Source organism: Cupressus sempervirens, chromosome 6, assembly GCF_028749045.1.
Source record: "Cupressus sempervirens isolate cs-2001-9-10 chromosome 6, ASM2874904v1, whole genome shotgun sequence".
Taxonomy (NCBI): domain Eukaryota; kingdom Viridiplantae; phylum Streptophyta; class Pinopsida; order Cupressales; family Cupressaceae; genus Cupressus; species Cupressus sempervirens.
The window spans coordinates 177772625-177791456 of record NC_143123.1 but is presented as its reverse complement, the minus strand read 5'-3'; the positions used below and the strand labels follow the sequence as shown (position 1 = coordinate 177791456).

At 35.7% G+C, this 18832-nt stretch overlaps 1 protein-coding gene across 1 annotated transcript in view; it reads left to right on the top strand.

The window, feature by feature from the left end:
• LOC149551825 (neurochondrin family protein) overlaps window positions 1-18832 on the top strand; it is a 255668-nt gene that overhangs the window by 129065 nt on the left and 107771 nt on the right. The window lies entirely within an intron of this gene.

Here is an 18832-nt window from a genome sequence, read left to right as displayed (position 1 = left end):
AGTGTTTCGATACCTGTACGGATTTATTGTGTTTCAATCTTTTGTCATATGCATTTAATGCAAAATTGTGAGAATTATTTCTTATTCTTTGTTCAGTGTTTTGTGAATATCTCCGGGCACAATAAATAATAAAGTGTCCATGGATAAATATCAATTTCTCCATATACTTATTAAAGTTTGCATAAAAGAGTTTTATGCATATGCGCATTCACATTCATATTCATAATCTAGATGCATTGATTGCTTTAATTCCCTGGCAAACAAGTATTCAAAGTGATCATGAAATTTTAAACACAGTTTTTAGAAGGGGCGATAAATGTTATGAATGCATATTGGAAACATGTGTTGATGAATGCATGTTGGAAACACATGTTGCCTGTAGATAAATCTTTGTGTTAACCGCAAAGCATATGGCTCAGGAAAATACAATCTTGTGATAGTATCAGGGCTTTAATCAGACTGTGTAGACACAACCTAATATTATTCTTCTATACTGATGCAGGTTAGGCACACGAACTCCGTTTTCTCCAACAATGTATGTCACCGAAATATTAGTATCCAAATTTGCCCGAGGTCAAAATTCCTCTCAAACAATTAGGGCTTAAGAGATACATTTCACTATGATTGAAGCCCTGTAGCACAGTTAGGGTTTATTATTATTTTATTTATAATCATAATTCACACTTAAACTTCTTCAACAACAAATCTGGTCAAATCATTAAACTGCTGAAATTGACGTAGAAGTGTTATGGTAGGGTGATTGATGAGGTGCCCTAGAAACCTCTTACCTTAGGCCCAAGAGCGGACTACCATCCCCCCTGGCCTCATGTGGCCTGTGCCATACATATGAGGTGGGTATCTAGTGTGGGATCCTATTGTTAATGTTTTAGCATCAGTAGAAGTAAAATGATGCTTATCTGATCTGTATTTATGTTTTAGATAAACTGTTATTGTTGATTATTAATTTTATATATATGTTTGGATTAATATATACTTGCAGCATAATCATTGACAGATAAATAATACCAATTGGTAGTGTGATCAATGTCTTAAGGGAGTCTCCTTTTCTATTGGCACATTATGTATCGGCTGCTTTGTTAAGATTGGGATTACCTTAGTTGTTAGCCATGCCAATGTAGAGTCATGACTCTACGGTGCTCGTGACTTTCCCTCCCTATATAAAAGGTAAGGCAGATTGCTGAAGAATGTGATTAATACACGGCATCACAGGACCGAGCGATCTGCAAGTAATACATTGTTATTATTTCAGTATATCTTCCTTAAATCTAACTTGCAGTAGCATACAGCGTACAGATCACATTCAGCATACAGTTGAAATTTTCAGTGAATCACAAAAGGGAGATACTGAACCCGATCAGTAAGAGATCACCATTATTTGAAGACATACTCTGCTCTTCTATAGTACAAGTAAGAGTACCTACTGTTATTATATTTATTGTAATTGTTTTATCTATCAGAGATACATAAACTTAACATGGTATCAGAGCCATTCTGATAAGAAAAACCATTACACAAAAATAAAATCTAAAATCTCAAATTTTTAGAAGAAAAAGGGGCTAAAACTTTAATCATTAAAATGGTGAATCATGTGGGACTAGAAGATAGGCTTGAGGGTGTATCTAATTTCTCTCCATGGAAAATTAGAGTAATGATAATATTAAGGGAAATGGAATTAGAAGAATATATTGAATCAAACATGTCTATACCTGAAAATGGGCCAGAGAAAGTATCATGGAAAAGACATAATAACAAAGCAATGAAGATCATTATAGATTCTATAAAAAATCATATCCTACCATCCATATCTAGTCTCAAGACTGCATTTGAAATGTTCTCCACAATTTGAGATACATTTGAAATCAACAATATTAGATTATTAACTCTAAAACAAGATCTACTGTACATAAAGATGAAAAATGGAGAATCTATCACCTCATACTTTTTAAGAATTTCTGAACTAAAAGATCAACTTGCAACAATGGAAAGTCGAGTTGATGACAAAGAACTCAGCATGATAGCGCTCAGAGGTCTTCCACTATCATGGGAAACATTTATTCGAGGATTAAGCACTCAACCCCAACTTCCAAAATTTAATATATTAAAAAATGAATGCACTCAATAAGAATCTAGATTAGTCTCAAGAGGACTAAGCACAAATCAAGAGGGAGAAATTCAAACTCTTCATGTAAAATTAAATAAGAAGAGAAAATTCAAATACAACAAAAAGGAATCTAACAAATCTTACAAGCAACGTGATTGGTCAATAGTTAGATGTTTTAAATGTGACAGAATTGGTGACTCCTACAAATTCTGTCCTCAAAAAAAGAGAATTCAAGGAACCTTAGTAGAAATCAAAGAAGAGGGTGAAGAGAAAGAAGAAAGAGAAAACTATGCTTTTTACTTAGCCCTTTCAAGTGAATTAAACTCTAATAACAATCCTTGGATCATCGATAGTGGAGCATCTCGACACATCATTAGTTTTAAAGACAAATTTGAAACCTTCTCTGAACAAGCCTTAAAAGAAGTTACCATTGGAGATAACTTTACTCATCCTATTAAAGGAATTGGATCCTGTTCAATTCAACTAAACTCAGGAATTACACTACAACTTAAAAATGTTTTATATGTACCAAGAATAAAAAGAATTCTAGTGTCTATTTTTGGTCTTGCTGATCAAGGTTTCTGAATCACATTTCAAGATGACAAAGTTCTATCTTGGCCCATTAATGCTAATATTAAGAAAGCCATTTCCATCGGATTTAGAGATGGAAGTCTTCATAAACTTTGTAATAATCAAAACTTAAACCTAGCTCTTAGTCATGAAACTTCAAATTCCACCTAAATTTGGCATAGGAGGCTAGGTCACCTTCACTACTGGGCATTATCATCCATAGGAAAAATTCTAAAAGGTTTACCTAGCCTAAAAACTGATCATTTAAGTATTTGCAAAGGATGTGCTTTAGATAAAAATTCTAAACAATCATTTCCTAAAAGTGTTCACAAATCTAAATCCATTCTTGAACTGATCCACACTGATCTTTGTGGTCCTCTGTCTATACCTTCTCTTAATAGATGCTTCTTCTATATAATTTTTATTGATGATTACTCTAGAAGAACCTGGATCTATTTTTTGAAACAAAAGGAATCAACTGAATTCTTAGCAAAATTCAAAGAATTCAAAGCCTTAGTTGAAAATCAGTTAGGACATAAAATAAAAACTCTAAGATCAAACAATGGAGATGAATATATCTTTGATATTTTAAAGAATTTTTGCATTGTTGTTGGGATTAAGAGGGAGTTTTCTGTACCTAATAATTCTCAACAAAATGGGATTGCGGAATGTAAAAACAGATCAATTGTTGAATCAGCCAGAGCAATGATGCATGATCAAAACTTTCATACTTCCTTCTGGGCCGAAGCATCTAACACTGCAGTCTACATTCAAAACAGATGTCCACACTCAGTTTTAGAGAACACCACTCCAGAAGAAGTATTCACTGGCATTAAACCTGATCTAAGTCATTTAAGAATATTTGGATGTCTAATTTATATTCACATACCTAAAGAGAAAAGAACAAAACTAAAACTTTTCAGGAAGAAGGGAATATTTATTGGATATAGTGAAACAACAAAAGGATACAGGATATTCATTCCAAGTCAAAGAACAATTGAGATTAGTAGAGATGTGAAATTTGAAGAAGATACTGCCTTTAAAATTTCTAGAAACAGTGATGAATCTATTATTGAGTCTATTTTTGAAGAAAATGAAAATCAACCAAAAGAAATTGAGAGGGAGAATGATTCTGAACCTTCCTCTTCCACTATGTCTAATCATGAAGTTTCTGAAAATATCAATAATAAAAAGAGGCCACTATAGGCTAGGAAAATGATAGAAGAAAATCATGTTGAACCTAATGAAGTAATGCGAGAGACCAAAAGAACAAGAAATCAATCGTGTTATGTTGCATTGTTAACTGAACTTATAAAAAAAAAACCTTCTAGTGTTAAAGAAGCACTTTCAAATCAGTCTTGGAAAGAAGCAATGATTGAAGAATATAACTCTATATTAAAAAATGATGTATGGAATGTTGTACCATGACTTAAGAACAAATTAGTTGTTTCTTCCAAATGGCTTTTTAAAATTAAACATGCATCTGATGGCAGCATTGAAAAATACAAAGCCAGGTTTGTAGCATGAGGTTTCTCATAGAAAGAAGGCATCGATTATGAAGAAACATTTGCTCCAGTTGCTAGATATACTTCAGTCAGAACCATCTTGGCTATTGCAGCATCCAAGGGATGGAAGGTACATCAAATGGATGTCAAAACAACATTCCTTAATGGCAAGATTGAAGAAGAAGTCTATATCGAGCAACCAAAAGGATTCAGTACTCATGACAACAAAACTCATGTTTGTAAGTTAAAGAAAGCACTACAAGCTCCCAAAGCTTAGTATGAAAGGATAGATAACTACCTATTGAAGTTAGGCTATTCCAAAAATGAAGCTAATCCCAACTTATATTTCAAAATAGATGGTGATGATATGATTATCCTTGTGTTATATGTTGATGATTTCTTGATAACAAGTGAGGAACATCTCATAAAGAAATGCAAACAAGAACTCACAGCAAAGTTTGAAATGAAAGAATTAGGTCTACTTCACTACTTTCTTGGATTATAAGTTTGGCAACAGGATAATTGCATTATTCTGAATCAAGGAAAATATACAGTTGACATTTTAACAAAATTTGGAATGATGGAATGTAAACCGGTAGCTACTCCTATGGAAGTAAATCTTCACAAGTTGAAAGATGATATAATGAAATCAGAACCTACAGATTCTATTTGCTACAGACAGATTATTGGATCTTTAATGTATTTGGTTAATACTCATCCTGACATATGCTATGCTACTCACACCTTGAGTCAGTTTATGCGTGCACCAAAGAAGATACATCTACATGTAGCTAAATACATTTGGAGATACTTAAATGGTACTATTGGAATGGGAATCAAATATGATAAAGTCAACATCGAACTTCATGGATATTCAAATTCTGATTGGGCAGGTAGTCCTATTGAATGTAAAAGTACTTTTGGATATTGCTTCAGTCTAGTATCTGGTATGGTTTCTTGGTCCAACAGAAAACAGACTTCAGTTGCATTAAGTCCCACCGAAGCAGAATACATCCCATTTTCTTTGGGTGCTAGAGAAGCGGTATGGCTACGGAAGTTGTTAGCAGATTTGTTTAAAAGACCTTTAAAGCCCACTATGATTCATTGTTGTAGTCAAAGTTGCATCAAGCTTTCAACCAATCCAATATTCCACAATCACTCCAAACATATTGAAATTCCTTTCTATTACATTCGAGATATGGTGAATTGAGGAATCATTCAATTAGAGTATATCTGTACTAATGAGCAAACAACTGATATTTTTACCAAGCCTCTTGCTAAAATGAAGTTGAAATACTTCAGAGAAAAACTTATAATGATTAATTTTTAATATTGAATATTAAATTAAATTTTAATTTATGTGAGTTTACGCTTGTATTGTTAATTAGTAGCATCATATGTAATGAAAGGTGACGATCTTTTATGGACATATTTATTTAGAAGGTAATTATTTACAAGGTGATGATCTTGTAAGTAATAGGCCTGTTATCATGGACATCTCTAGACATTGCTTCGAGCAATTAGAGATCATGAATTTTCATGGACATCTCTAGACGTTGCTTCGGGCAATTAGAGATCATGAAATCTTATGTCATTACTATGGACATCTCTAGGCATTGCTTCAAGCAATTAGAGATCATAGGTAACATTTTCATTGTGTTTACTCTAGATATTGTTTCAGACAATTAGAGATTATAATATACATTATGACAGTTTTCATAACTTGGTGATTTTTGTTATCTAAACTATAATTGTTTCATTGTGTGAAGATCAGATAAAGCTACCAAGTGCTCTACTCTGAAATTCAAATGCTATTTTACTTCTCCCTTGCTAAAGAGGGAGTGTTAATGTTTTAGCATCAATAGAAGTAAAATGATGCATGTCTGATGTGTATATGTGTGTGTGTGTGTGTGTGTGTGTGTGTGTGTGTTTGGATTAATATATACTTGCAGCATAATCATTGACAGATAAATAATACCAATTGGCAGTGTGATCAATGTCTTAAGGCAGTCTCCTTTTCTATCGGCACATTATGTATCTGGTGCTTTGTTAAGATCGGGATTACCTTAGTCGTTAGCCATGCCACCAAAGAGGCCACATAGAGTCATGACTCTACGGTGGTCGTGACTTTCCCTCCCTATATGAAAGGTAAGGCAGATCGCTGAAGAATGTGATTAATACACGGCATCGCAGGACCCAGCGATCTGCAAGTAATACATTGTTATTATTTCAGTATATCTTCCTTAAATCTAACTTGCAGTAGCATACAGCGTACAGATCACATTCAGCATACAGTTGATATTTTCAGCAAATCACAAAAGGGAGATACTGAACCCGATCACTAAGAGATCACCATTATTTGAAGACATACTCTGCTCTTCTATAGTACAAGTAAGAGTACCTACTGTTATTATATTTATTGTAATTGTTTTATCTATCAGAGATCCATAAACTTAACATCTATCACTTCTCTCCTTCATCTCACTACTCCTAGCTCGAGTTCAAATTATTGAACACTTATTACCATGGTATGGACTGTGGTGATCATTCTCATCAGGGTGCCCCAAAAGTCTATCCTTTCTATGCCCAAAGGCAATCCACTTTGTCCCCTTTTTGCCCCATGGAGACTCCCTAGTCACAACCTAGAGGTGAGGTAATGTGTCGTCATCACTGTTTTCCCAATGTTAAGTACCCCACTTGCCTCACCATTATTGGTTTCAGCCACCAGGAACACAACATCTTTTACATATTTTAATACTGTCATTATACTTTAATATAATTTTAATTGGTAAATCGGATAATTGTAAAATGTGTATTAGAATATTAATATATAAATGCATATAGGCCTGGAGTAATTACTTATTACATTCGGAAGTCCAAACAAGAATATTCATATAATAATTGTTATCAAAATATGTATCAAATGACACTCATATGAAGAAGCCGATATGTCTGAATTATTCTGCCTTATTTTAGTACCTATATCTGTCAATGACAGTCCTTGGAAATGTATGTTCATCTATCTATATATCCTGCCCAGGAAAAAGGGTGTTATCAGGCAGACGTGTCTTTTGAGATCATACATTTTCTAGATTAATTTATTCTTCATACATGGTACTCGATTATTACTATGCCCCTTCACAATTCGATCCTATAATTACTGCTCATGTAATATACGATTGGGGATGCTTGTCACTTATTACAATCGCTATTAGTTAACCTAATGGAGTTTGTGTTTGATCTATTATAATCAGCATTTATTGTATCACTTATTTACTTTACCATCGATAATTATCGGTTATTGAGAATTGGTTTTTTCTTATGTATGGCCACTGCACATTTAAACTACTTCACATTGATGTAACCAGTAGTATCCTTGGTGCAATATGATAAAGATAGTTGTGAAGTATCACAGAATAGAAAATGCTCCAAGTTCATTTCCCAACTGAGACGGGGTCATGACATTTCTTCCATCCCAAATTTTCTTGCCCTCAAGCAATCTTAGATTTGGGCGATTGGATATATCCGCTCCTTCCCAAGTTGCATCTTCAATTGGAAAATCTTGCCATTTGATGAGACACTCTTCAATATTTTTGTTCCTTAATTTTTTTTCCTCCAACATTTAAGTATTGCCTTTGGCTCCAAGATCAGTTTCCCTTCATCAGTAAGTGGTGGCAACTCTGGGCATGGAATATTATGTTTCCCCAATACCTTTTCAGCTCCTTCCCAAGTTGCGTCTTCCATTGGCAAACCTTTCCATTTCACGAGAAACTCTTCAATTGTTTTGTTCCGTAGTTTCTTTTCTCAATGTTAAGTATAGTCTTTGCCTCCAAGATCAGTTTCCCCCCATCATTAAGTGGTGGCAATTTTGGGCATGGAATAATATGTTCCCCCAGTACCTTTTTAAGGTGAGATACATGAAATGCATTGTGGATTCTTCTACTTCTTCTACTTTGTGGTAGTTCCAATTAGTAAGATACTTCTTCGATCTTTCTTAATACTTTATATGGCCAATAGAACAGGGGTCTAAACATTTCCATTTCACTGGTTTTGGGTGATAGTTGTTTGTATGACTGCAACCTTATGAAGACCAAATCGCCAAGTTTAAAGGTTCGTTCTGTTCTGTTCTTATTTGCATACACCTTTTGCTGGTTTTGTGCTTCATGGAGGTTATCCTAAGTGTGTTCATGATATTAATATTTTTCTGTATAAATTCTTTGTGCTAGCTCCAATTTGTAAGCTACTTCAATCTTTCTTAATATGTTATATGGGGTCTAATCTTTTCTATTCCATTGGTTTTGAGTGATGATTGTTTGTATGACTGCAACCTCATAAAGACCAAATCACTGAGTTTAAAAGTTTGTTTCATTCTCTTATCTGCGTACACCTTTTGATGGTTTTGCGCTTGGTGGAGGTTATCCATAAGTATGTTTGTGCTATGGTGATATCAATACTTTTCTCTATGAAATCTTTAGCTCCTAGAGCATGACTGCTTGAGTGGATCAAGTCTCCAAATGATGTTGCTGTGTACCCATACAATGATTGATGATCAGTGGTATTATAATAGTACTCTCCCAAATCAAGCCACTTAATCCATGCATTTTGCTGTCCAATTTCATAATTAATGAGATATACCTCCAACCATCCGTTCATCTATGATAGCTAGTGCTGGGGGAAAACTCCTATTTGTTTGAATAACTCTTGCCAAAATAGGCTAATAAGGAAACGATGGTCCTAATTGCTTACAATGTTTTGGGGTAGCCCATGTAACTTGAAACTTTTGAACTCTGATCTTTTGAATTCCGACTCTGCCTCTTCTGATTTCACATTCACCTTCATTTGTCCATTCAATATGTACTCATCATTTCATTTCCCCCTTGTTTTTTTCACTCATGGCTGTTGCTGGGGTTGAATGGGTGGAATCAAACCATATTTTTGAATAAAAGGTTTGTGAACTTAGTTAATCATGGAAATGGCATGATCCCATGTGGTTCGCGTTGATTCCAAAATGTGATTTTGCAACTCCAATTTAGCTACCAAATCAATCAAACTATCAGCCACCGAAAGATTGTGATCTTCTTGAATTAGATCTTGCGCTGATTTCAATTCTCGCTGCATGACCTCCACATGAGGTATTAGCATAGATTGGATAGAGATCAACTTCGCTCTCATGCTGCTCTCAGCTACCTACAGCTCGACCAATTTGCCTTGAGCAAATAATAGCTTATAATAGTGTCTAGTACTGTTTTCGGCTGTCAGAGATATTGAACTGCTAGTCTGCTGCATGTCAGCTTGAATTCGTTGGATGTTTGCTTGAAGATCACTGGTGAATCTTGGCACATCACAAAAAATGTTGTACCTTATTTATAAGATCCTTATTGTTCTGTATACGTGCCTGCAACTCAACATTTTGCTCAGCAATGGTTGTTGAGATTTTCTCCACAATCTTATTCTCAAATTTCTTGGGTGACCACGCCATCAACTTATCATTCGCTTCAACGTCTCCAACATTTATTTGTTCAACTATATGTACAAGTTTGGAAATAATTGGGGCTTGCCCATCAAAATTCTGTATATCAAATGCATCTACTAAAATGTCCTTTATATCATGCAATACTTGCCTTTGTTGATGCTCTCTTCTCATCTCTTCCCGTTTCTTCTTTTTCGCCAAAATTTCTTGCAACAAAATTGTTTGCTCAAGAGTGAGATTTACCAAATCCCATTTTGGCATTTCAATAACTTTGTCCAGACTAACTTGAATATCTGGAGATAAGATAAGATAATAGTATTAATGTCCAACGGAGAAACTACATGGGTTTATGGGACTGAGCATACAAACAAAAGAGCCGACCAAGTAGAAGCACCAAACGGTGACTCAGAAAAAGAATAAGACAAGACATAAAACTAGAAAAACCAAGGTAAGGACTAAGGGTCCTTCATTGGTACAAAGAAATCAGTCACAAAAGGATAAGGCAGTGAACGATCCACAACTATCCTTTATTGCTTTCCCTTTACTTGGTGAGGGAGTGCTGCTGCTCGACACTACTTTTGGAGTTGGTGAGGGGGTGTCATCACTCGGTCTAACTTGAATATCAGTGCTTGAGATAACAATAGTAGCACTTGGCACTGTTTGATTTTTCTCCTTATTGTCCTTAATGTGAGGTCTTGACACATTTTGTCCTTCTTGACTAGTGGTAGAAATTTTTACACTTGTGTCTTTATTCGTTTCCTCAGCCACTTCCTTCTCTTTCTCTATACCTATGGGCTTCAATTGCTTGGCAATTGGAGTGTTAGGTGTGGCAGCATGAATAGGTGAAATACTGCCTTGTGGACTCGGCACACCTGAGCTTTCTTCATCACCATGATCATCTTGGATGGTCATGGTCTCTACTTCTTTCTCCGATTCCACTCCTTTAGTGGACAGACCCAAAATGTTTTTCCATAGCAACTCATTTTGCTGAACTACAACTTCAATCTTATTTTGTAGAATCATAAAAACTCTGAATTTAGGAACAAATTGGTTCCTATACTTTTCCAAAAATGTTTCCTTCTGCTCCTTTGACAAATTAGGCATGACCTTGGCTAATGTGCCTTCTCTAATGTCATTCTCTATTGCTTTTTAGGTAGATATTGTGCAACCGATAGTTTTGGGGAAAAATCCAGTCGCAAAATAGGATGACTAGCCACAACGTGTGAGACAAAGTCTCTCCTACCTTAATGGGAAGGCTCCCCCTTCTCACCGTTCCTTGGATCAACTCAAGGTAAGCAAGAAGTCGAGAGATTTTGTAAAAAGGGTGTTACCAATATTCTTTTTTCTTAACTTTAAAAAAAGAATCCACTTACTCGTGGAGTGAGTAATGGGCAGGGTGAAATCTCTAACTACACTTCTATTAAGAGTTGGAAACGATGATACCAATAAACAAACGCTAGCTCAAAGGCTAGCTGAAAGTGCACTAGTTTGGCTCTAAGTCTAGTCGTACTTCTATATGGAAAAACTTTACAATTAGGGCACAAAGACTCCTAAAATTAAAAATAACTTAACTATTTTGCAAATTAAGAAAGAAGTATAAGCTACAGACAAAGCTTCTGGCTATATATTTCCACAATTGCTCCTAGTCAAAGCTTTGGCTCCAATTGCTTCTTAACTCTTTTATGTTCAATTCACAAGATTCAATTTCAAGAACACAAGATAACATTTATCAAAGATAACTTAGTCGAATTATAGAAAAAACTTATAATTTGCACAAGTAACAATCTCACTTAATCAAAGTTAAGTCTCAAATGCTCCTTTGTATTCACTTTTCTCTCAAAATAGTGCTTATACAAAGAAAGTTCTACTGGCACAATTTCTCTAGAGCTCTCTTGCATAAAGATAAAGATGATTTTTATAATGGGGGACACTCCTTTACATAGGCATAGGAGTTGAGAAAAAGATGGACGAAAAAGTGGGAGCAACTCAACCAACTTTGACCTAGTCTAACTAAAAGAGAAATTATAGGGTTACATGCAACTGCACATGCAACTCGCATTACATCTTCTCATACACATGGAACTTGCATTACATGTAATTACATTTTTTATGTAATGCATCCTCTTAGACCTACAAACAGAAATAAAAACAAAAACAACAATCTTAAAGATTGTTTCTCAGTGCTTTGAACTTGACGATGATATCACGCACTATGGGAAGATCAACAATTTCCATTGTCTTTGATATGGCTTCGATTCTCACTACATCTGCATGCGCTGATTGTACAACCTTGGGAATTTGTTTCTAGAGAATTTAACAAGTGCTTTGTTGAGGATTTATACAAGACAAACTTGTTCATTGTGTGCGAACCAAAATCTTCAGAATCTACATCGGCATTGATCCTGATTGTATATTTTGAGCTTACCCTTTCAACTACAATGAGATTACCATGTTCATCAAGAACTTGGCATCCCATTTGTTCCAAATCACTAGTAACACCTATTTCAACTGCTTGACAATCTCCAAGAGCTACCTGCAATTTTGTAATTAGCTTCCTCAATGTTTCCTTTTTGTAGCCAATAAGTCCTTGAAATCTGAAGAACATTTCACATGACGGAAGAATGTCACATGAAACCAAGGCATCTAAATCAAATTTTACTATTTCATCCCAATCATTGAGGATTTCCATCAGATCATTTGCTTCTCTAGTCAAAGAAGAGATCAAGTTTCGCTCCATTTCATTCATCCCTTTGATGCACCCAAATACTGCAAATGTTTCCATGATAGCTCAAACTCCTTCGGAGATGATTTCTCCTATCCAAGAATTGGCAGCTTTAATCAACTTTCACTCCTTAGATGTCTGAGACATAACAACACTTTGAGAAGATTGTTGCCAAATGACCTTGTTTAGGTGAGAAACCTCCTATTTCAATTGATTTTTCTTCTGCCATAGCTCATGATTGCTTTTTGATACATTAGCTAATGCATCTTGAGCATCTTATAAACAACTCAGACGTGACTGTTTCCCGATTTCAACCTTACTAAACTTGTAATGAGAACAAGTAAGTTCTTCAATAGGTTTTTGCACTAAGGGCTCAACAACTTCAACAAATTTGGTTTTATCTAAATCAACCAAAATCCTTTAAACAATCTTATCTTTCAAAGATTTGGATTTGGTTTTCTTGACAGGGAGATTATTTGGAGGTACAACCACTTTTCTTCTCTTTGTTTTTATTTTGCTCAACCATGCAGACAAACTGAGACTTCATCCGCAGAAGCAGATATAGTGGAGACCATCGACATTGATCTAGATTGTAGTTCCGTCGTGACTGAGCAAGATTCAGTCTGCACAACTGAAGGCATAGGAGCATGCTGAGAGGATTCCGTCATAAAAATCTTGAAACCCGTCAAAGATTTATCAAGTTGGGAAACTTGACCACTTGTAAGAGTTGGAAAATCTTCAAACACATTTGCCAAATGCTCATATTGTTCATTTGCAAGGATTAGAGAGGCAGCAGAAGAAATAGGAAGAGCCATTGTATTGACTTTCGAGACTGGAATAGAAGTGAAAATAGCGGAGAATGAATCCACATTGTCATCTACTTCATCTAGGAAAGGTACTTCATGTATGGATTGTGCACGAGTTTGTGCAGGCCTTGGGGGAGATATGATCATGACTTTCCCTTCTTCCTCCGTATCTTCTTCATTCGATTTTGTCTCTAGTTCCTCCTTTGATTCTTCCTCTGATTCTTGAACTGGTTCAGAGACCTAAGATGACTTGGATCCCTTTCCGTCCTTTAACTTGAATTTGAGGGAACTCTTAGCATTAGAAGAGGAAGCACCATCTTTCCTTGTAATTTCTAGTTGTGACTTTTCGCCAGGAGGGCCAAAACTTTCATAATCCAAACCCATCTTAGGATTAATTCTTTTAAGGCCTTTATTTTTCAGCCATTTATTGGTGTTTACCAAAATGGATTGAAATCTATCCAAGATGAATGTACCTTCTTTTTGTTGTCATTGAATAGGAAAAGGGCACCTCATATCAAAACCGGCTTGATGAAACTTCGGGTCAAGGATGTTACAATCATCTTCAACTTGGAAATCTGAAGGAATCTCTAGCATGTTAAGATCAATTAGTTACTACAAGGTTAATCTGCAGTAGTTCATCTTCATTATGTCAAGCTCTATTCTCATATCAATCCAAATGTCCTCGATGCGATGAACATGTGTGTAAGCTCTTTTCATTTGAGAATTCATTTCTTGGTAATCAAAGTGAAATCTGGATTTGAACTTCTTCAAGGTGATCAACTGCAACTCTGCTTCCATATTCTTTTCTTTGGGCACAAAACTGATTGAATAATTAGCAATCACCAAGGGTTTGGCGGAAGAAATGCCGAAACTAGGCCTATGCATAGCATGCTGATCACATTGCGCACGTCCATGAGTTGTCTAGCTAGCTCCATCAAAATGATTTGATCTATAGCATACCTAGGTAAGGTATATCGTTCACCCTTTAAAATACCCAACTCTCAAATATGTAAAAGTTGGAAACTGAATGAAAATACAATCGTATAGATTCACCTTTTTCCATGCTGCATCAGATACCCTCTTGACGGATCACTGTCTATCGAATAAGCACCGAAAATGCCGAAAGAAAGTATCTTGCATTCTTTTGTAATGAAATTTACTATTAACTAGAGTGATTTGGTCATAGTAATCCCAAACTGGAATCTGAAGACGATCTCGTTTGGTTGAGAGACTAGAAAAAGATCCCATAGCAGCAAAAATGTAGACAAGGTAGGAGTTCATATAAAAAGGTGCTGAAGTTCTTGTGTTGAGCAACTACTGGCAAAGTGCAGTGCTAGTCAACTCTCCCAAAAAACTGTGTTCTCTATTCTCCATGATTTAAAAGATGAATTTGTACATCCATGGCTCGAAATCAGTAGAATCTTTGAGATTGCAAATTTTGCTAAGTATAATGATGAGATCTTTGTTTGAATTTAGACCGATGAACGTTCTTTCCCCATCTTGAGAAGTTATTCTTTTTATTGTCTAACCAGTATTGGTTGACATATTTTTGACAATCACCTGTTTTCTCATTCCAACATGCCAAAAATGATTCTTTGGTTAGATCTGTACACTCTGCTTTATGTGGTACCTTGAAGATTTGCTCAATGGCCTCTAGATCAAGGCTAATGACAACTTTGTCGTCAACGTCCTTGATAGTTTTTGATTTTGGACTAAAACATCTTGCACATCCAAGAACGAAATTAGGTTCCATGGCCGCCATGGGAAATGCAGACACCAAGTGAATGTGACTTCTTTTGATGCGCTTCATCTCATGGCCAACATGAGTTTCAACTCTTTGCTGAAAATCAGCCATGTCCACATGACCGATCATTGTGTCCATTACATTATCAAGAACATATGCAATTGATGATGGAGTTGCATGAGCAAACTCTTTATCGTATTGATATTTCATCTTACCTTTGGATTTTGATGATGAGGGCATCTCTTGTGCTTGTGCTACAATACAAAAATTCCAAAAACATAAACACATCATTAGAGGGAATCGCCATACAAGTTGGTTCTCAATCAGCAACAAAGATTCAAAAATGGATTGGAGACTTTGTAGATCCGGTGAAATGATTCAAAAGAGAGAAATCATATGCATATGCAGTGAATGGAGATGAAATGCGAATGAAAATGAAATGTGGAATAAAGTGTTATGAAGGTGGAAAACGAAAGATAGAATGAAGTGTAATGAAATGAAAATGTGTGCAGGTGGAATGCATGGGAATGCATGCTGTTAACATGCAAGATCTTTGATACAAATAATGATAGAGATATAATTCTAACTTACCTTTATTTCATGCAGAAGTTCAGATCTCTAGTTTTGTCTTCAATGAATCAAGTGCTGATGATGTATTTGGAAATTTGCAGGTGGTATAATCTTGGGGACTACAAGTATGTTCGATGATTGATATTGCTTTGTCCACCGATGTGCATATTATATTTATATTCTACCAAAAGACATAGCCTTGTAGGGGCATGACTCTACGTGGCCATGACCCTATGTGGTCATGACTAATAAAAACTGTCTTAAACACCGATAGTAACTAATGTGCCTCTTCATTAACGTGCTTGGTACAATAAGAAAACTCGACAACTATGCACAACAAGTTATATGTAAGATAAATATGCACAGCCTGATGATTAGTAATCATCCATATGAAAGCCCGATACTTAGAATATCGGCAGTGATGCTAAACCCAATCCTTGATCGGTATGTTGAAGTATAACAGATGTCTTCAACCCGATATGAATCGGTAGAAATATATATATCAAAGAGTTTAATCTTTAAGATTACATCTCATATTTTATTCGATAGAAGCCATAAACATTAACACTCCCTCTTAGTTAGGGAGGATAAACATACGATCATATATCACTTCAATATAAGAATATCATTGATAAGAAGATATTCAACATTTTGATATCACGAGTATTGACCTCCCAGAATATTGACATCCGATGTTCACCAAGTACTCAATTAAGGTGTGATATCACATGTGACATCACGAGTAATGGTCTCCCAGAATATCATATGATATTCACCATTTACTGAAAAATAAGGTTTGATATCACATATGATATCAAGAGTATTGGCCTCTGAGAATATCAGAGATATTCACCAAATACTTTGACTAATGGCCTCCCAGAATGTTGAGATGCAAGACATTCACCATTTACTCAATTTGGTTGATCTCATAATACAAGTTATTGTAAGATTGTCACCTTACAATAACTTCTCCAAATACAAGTGACATCATTTGGAAGTCGTCACTTCCTCATGATGTGCACAGGGGTAGGCCCATCATTTTTATATATAAGGATGTTTTCAATTCCCTTTGAATCATCAGAGCTCCTTATAAACTCCCTCTTCCTGTAATAATAATCTCAAAACAGAATGGTCATGGCACATAGCAATAATGATTAACAGTAAATACACATAGATAGCATAGTACAATAATTTGATATTCTAAGACTCCATCTTAGAAATTTCAACAAGATTATTTTACACTTCAATGAATATATAAAGAGAACTTCCTCTGAATCCATTACTTCATATATGTTAAGGGTATTCGAAATTTCTTTAGAATGGACATTTCTCTGGATTTGTATCAAAAGCAGTGACTTCAGCGAAAGCTGTTTGATGTTTCAGTCTATCAGGGCATTTGAATGCTGAGTGACCATAGTTGTCACATCTAAAGCATTTCATTTTCAAGTAATCAACATGCCTTCTTTTCCTTTTGAATTTAGGTTTCTTGTTTTTATCAACTTGGGTTGAGAGAGCCTGAATATCACGTTCAATAGGAACATCACCTTGAGATATTAACATGCCCTCCTCTTGTATGCATCATCCTTTAGTCGACCAAGTTTAGGAAGCTTTGATCAAGCACATACCCCTTGTTTGAAATATTTCTATGATGGTGACAGACCCTTCAGAGCTATCATTGTTAATTCTTTTTTCATCATAAATTTGGGCAATCTTGGAGAGTTGCTTTCTTAGTTCTGTTATCCTCATGAAATATGAGGCAACAAATTCTCCTGTTTTCATTTTAATGTTGGAGACATTGTCTTTCAAGGTTATAATTCTTGTTGTATTGTTGTAATGGGCACCCCTGAATGTCCCAAAAAACTAAACCAAATTGCTGAAAGGAATTATGTCAAACAGTTTGCATTCAACCTCTTATTTCTTTGTTTAATGTTTTAAACCCCTTATAACTCCGAAAATCAAACGTTTATTTGTTTGTTGTGTTTTGTGCATGGAATTGGTATCATACAACATAAACAAGAAAGAAACTACAATAATATGCAAAGTGGAAATGAACTGCTGCCAATAAAATGTTATTTTCAGAATTCATAAAACCAAATACATGGCAGATTTATCAACTCACTAATTACTTAAGCATTATTGATATAATACTCCAGCCCATGCTTTTGAACTTGCTGCTACAGTGCCGCGTGAATAGTGTTGTGTGAATAGTGCCGCATGAACAGTGCTGCTACAGTACTTTGTCCTTCAATCAGTCCACTACCTTCGTAATATCATTCCCTCGAAGCGGCATAAGTGTCGGACAAGTAGTGAAGAAGATATGAGCAAAATACCAAATCTGCCTGTAGCTGGAAATGCAACTAAACTGCCTGATAATGAAGCCGATAACAAAGAATTGCAAAGGCCAAACCCCAAGGGAATGAGGTCTAGAATGTTACAAGAGAGGATAAACGTCCTCAAATGCCAAGAACGGAGCTGCAACTCACGCACCAATTTCTTCTCATAATCAACCTGTCTAATGAAGCCACAAATGCTTCCTTTTATTCTATTTTCAAGGGTCCGCTCAACTCATATGGGCAATGTGGGATAAAAGATGTGTAATATATAAAACATATATTAAAATACCCCTTATGTCTCCCTTGGGTACACATCCCCATAAAATAAATATTAAAGTAACACTTTAATATTTTACAATTAAATTAGACGTTACTTTAATAAAACTTCAGGCATTAAAATGTATTAGCAATCGGACTCCAAATAATGCGAGTGATAGCTCATCGGAAAGCTCTCACCGAGGAGTATCAAATCCAATCACCAAAATTGACCTGCACTGTGTCCTGCCGACTTACTAAAAATAGTAAGTATGCCTGAAACTGAGTAAATCAACTTCGTTTTGGCCCAAACTAGAAATGACTAGGCCAAAACACTCCAGGATCCCATTAAACCCTTCGTTAGCCCTCAGGACCATGTAGAACAAGGCTAACGCACACACACTTGGTCAATTGCTAAAATGGGGACATTACAGTCCGCCCCCCTTGAAATTGTTTGTTTTCAAGCAATCTCAGTCCAGCTTGCTGAATAACCTGCTCACTCTCCCATGTAGAATCTTCCTCTGGCAGGTCTTTCCATCTGACCAAATACTCCTTCACTATCCTGTTTCTAAGCTTCCTCTCTCTGGTGTCCAGAATAGCCTCGGGTACTAACACAAGCTTCCCCTCCTCATCGAAAGGGGGTAAATCTGCAGAAGGCACTACACTTTGACCAATGGCTTTCTTAAGCCTAGACACATGAAACACATTGTGCACTCGATTGCCCTCTGGAAGCTC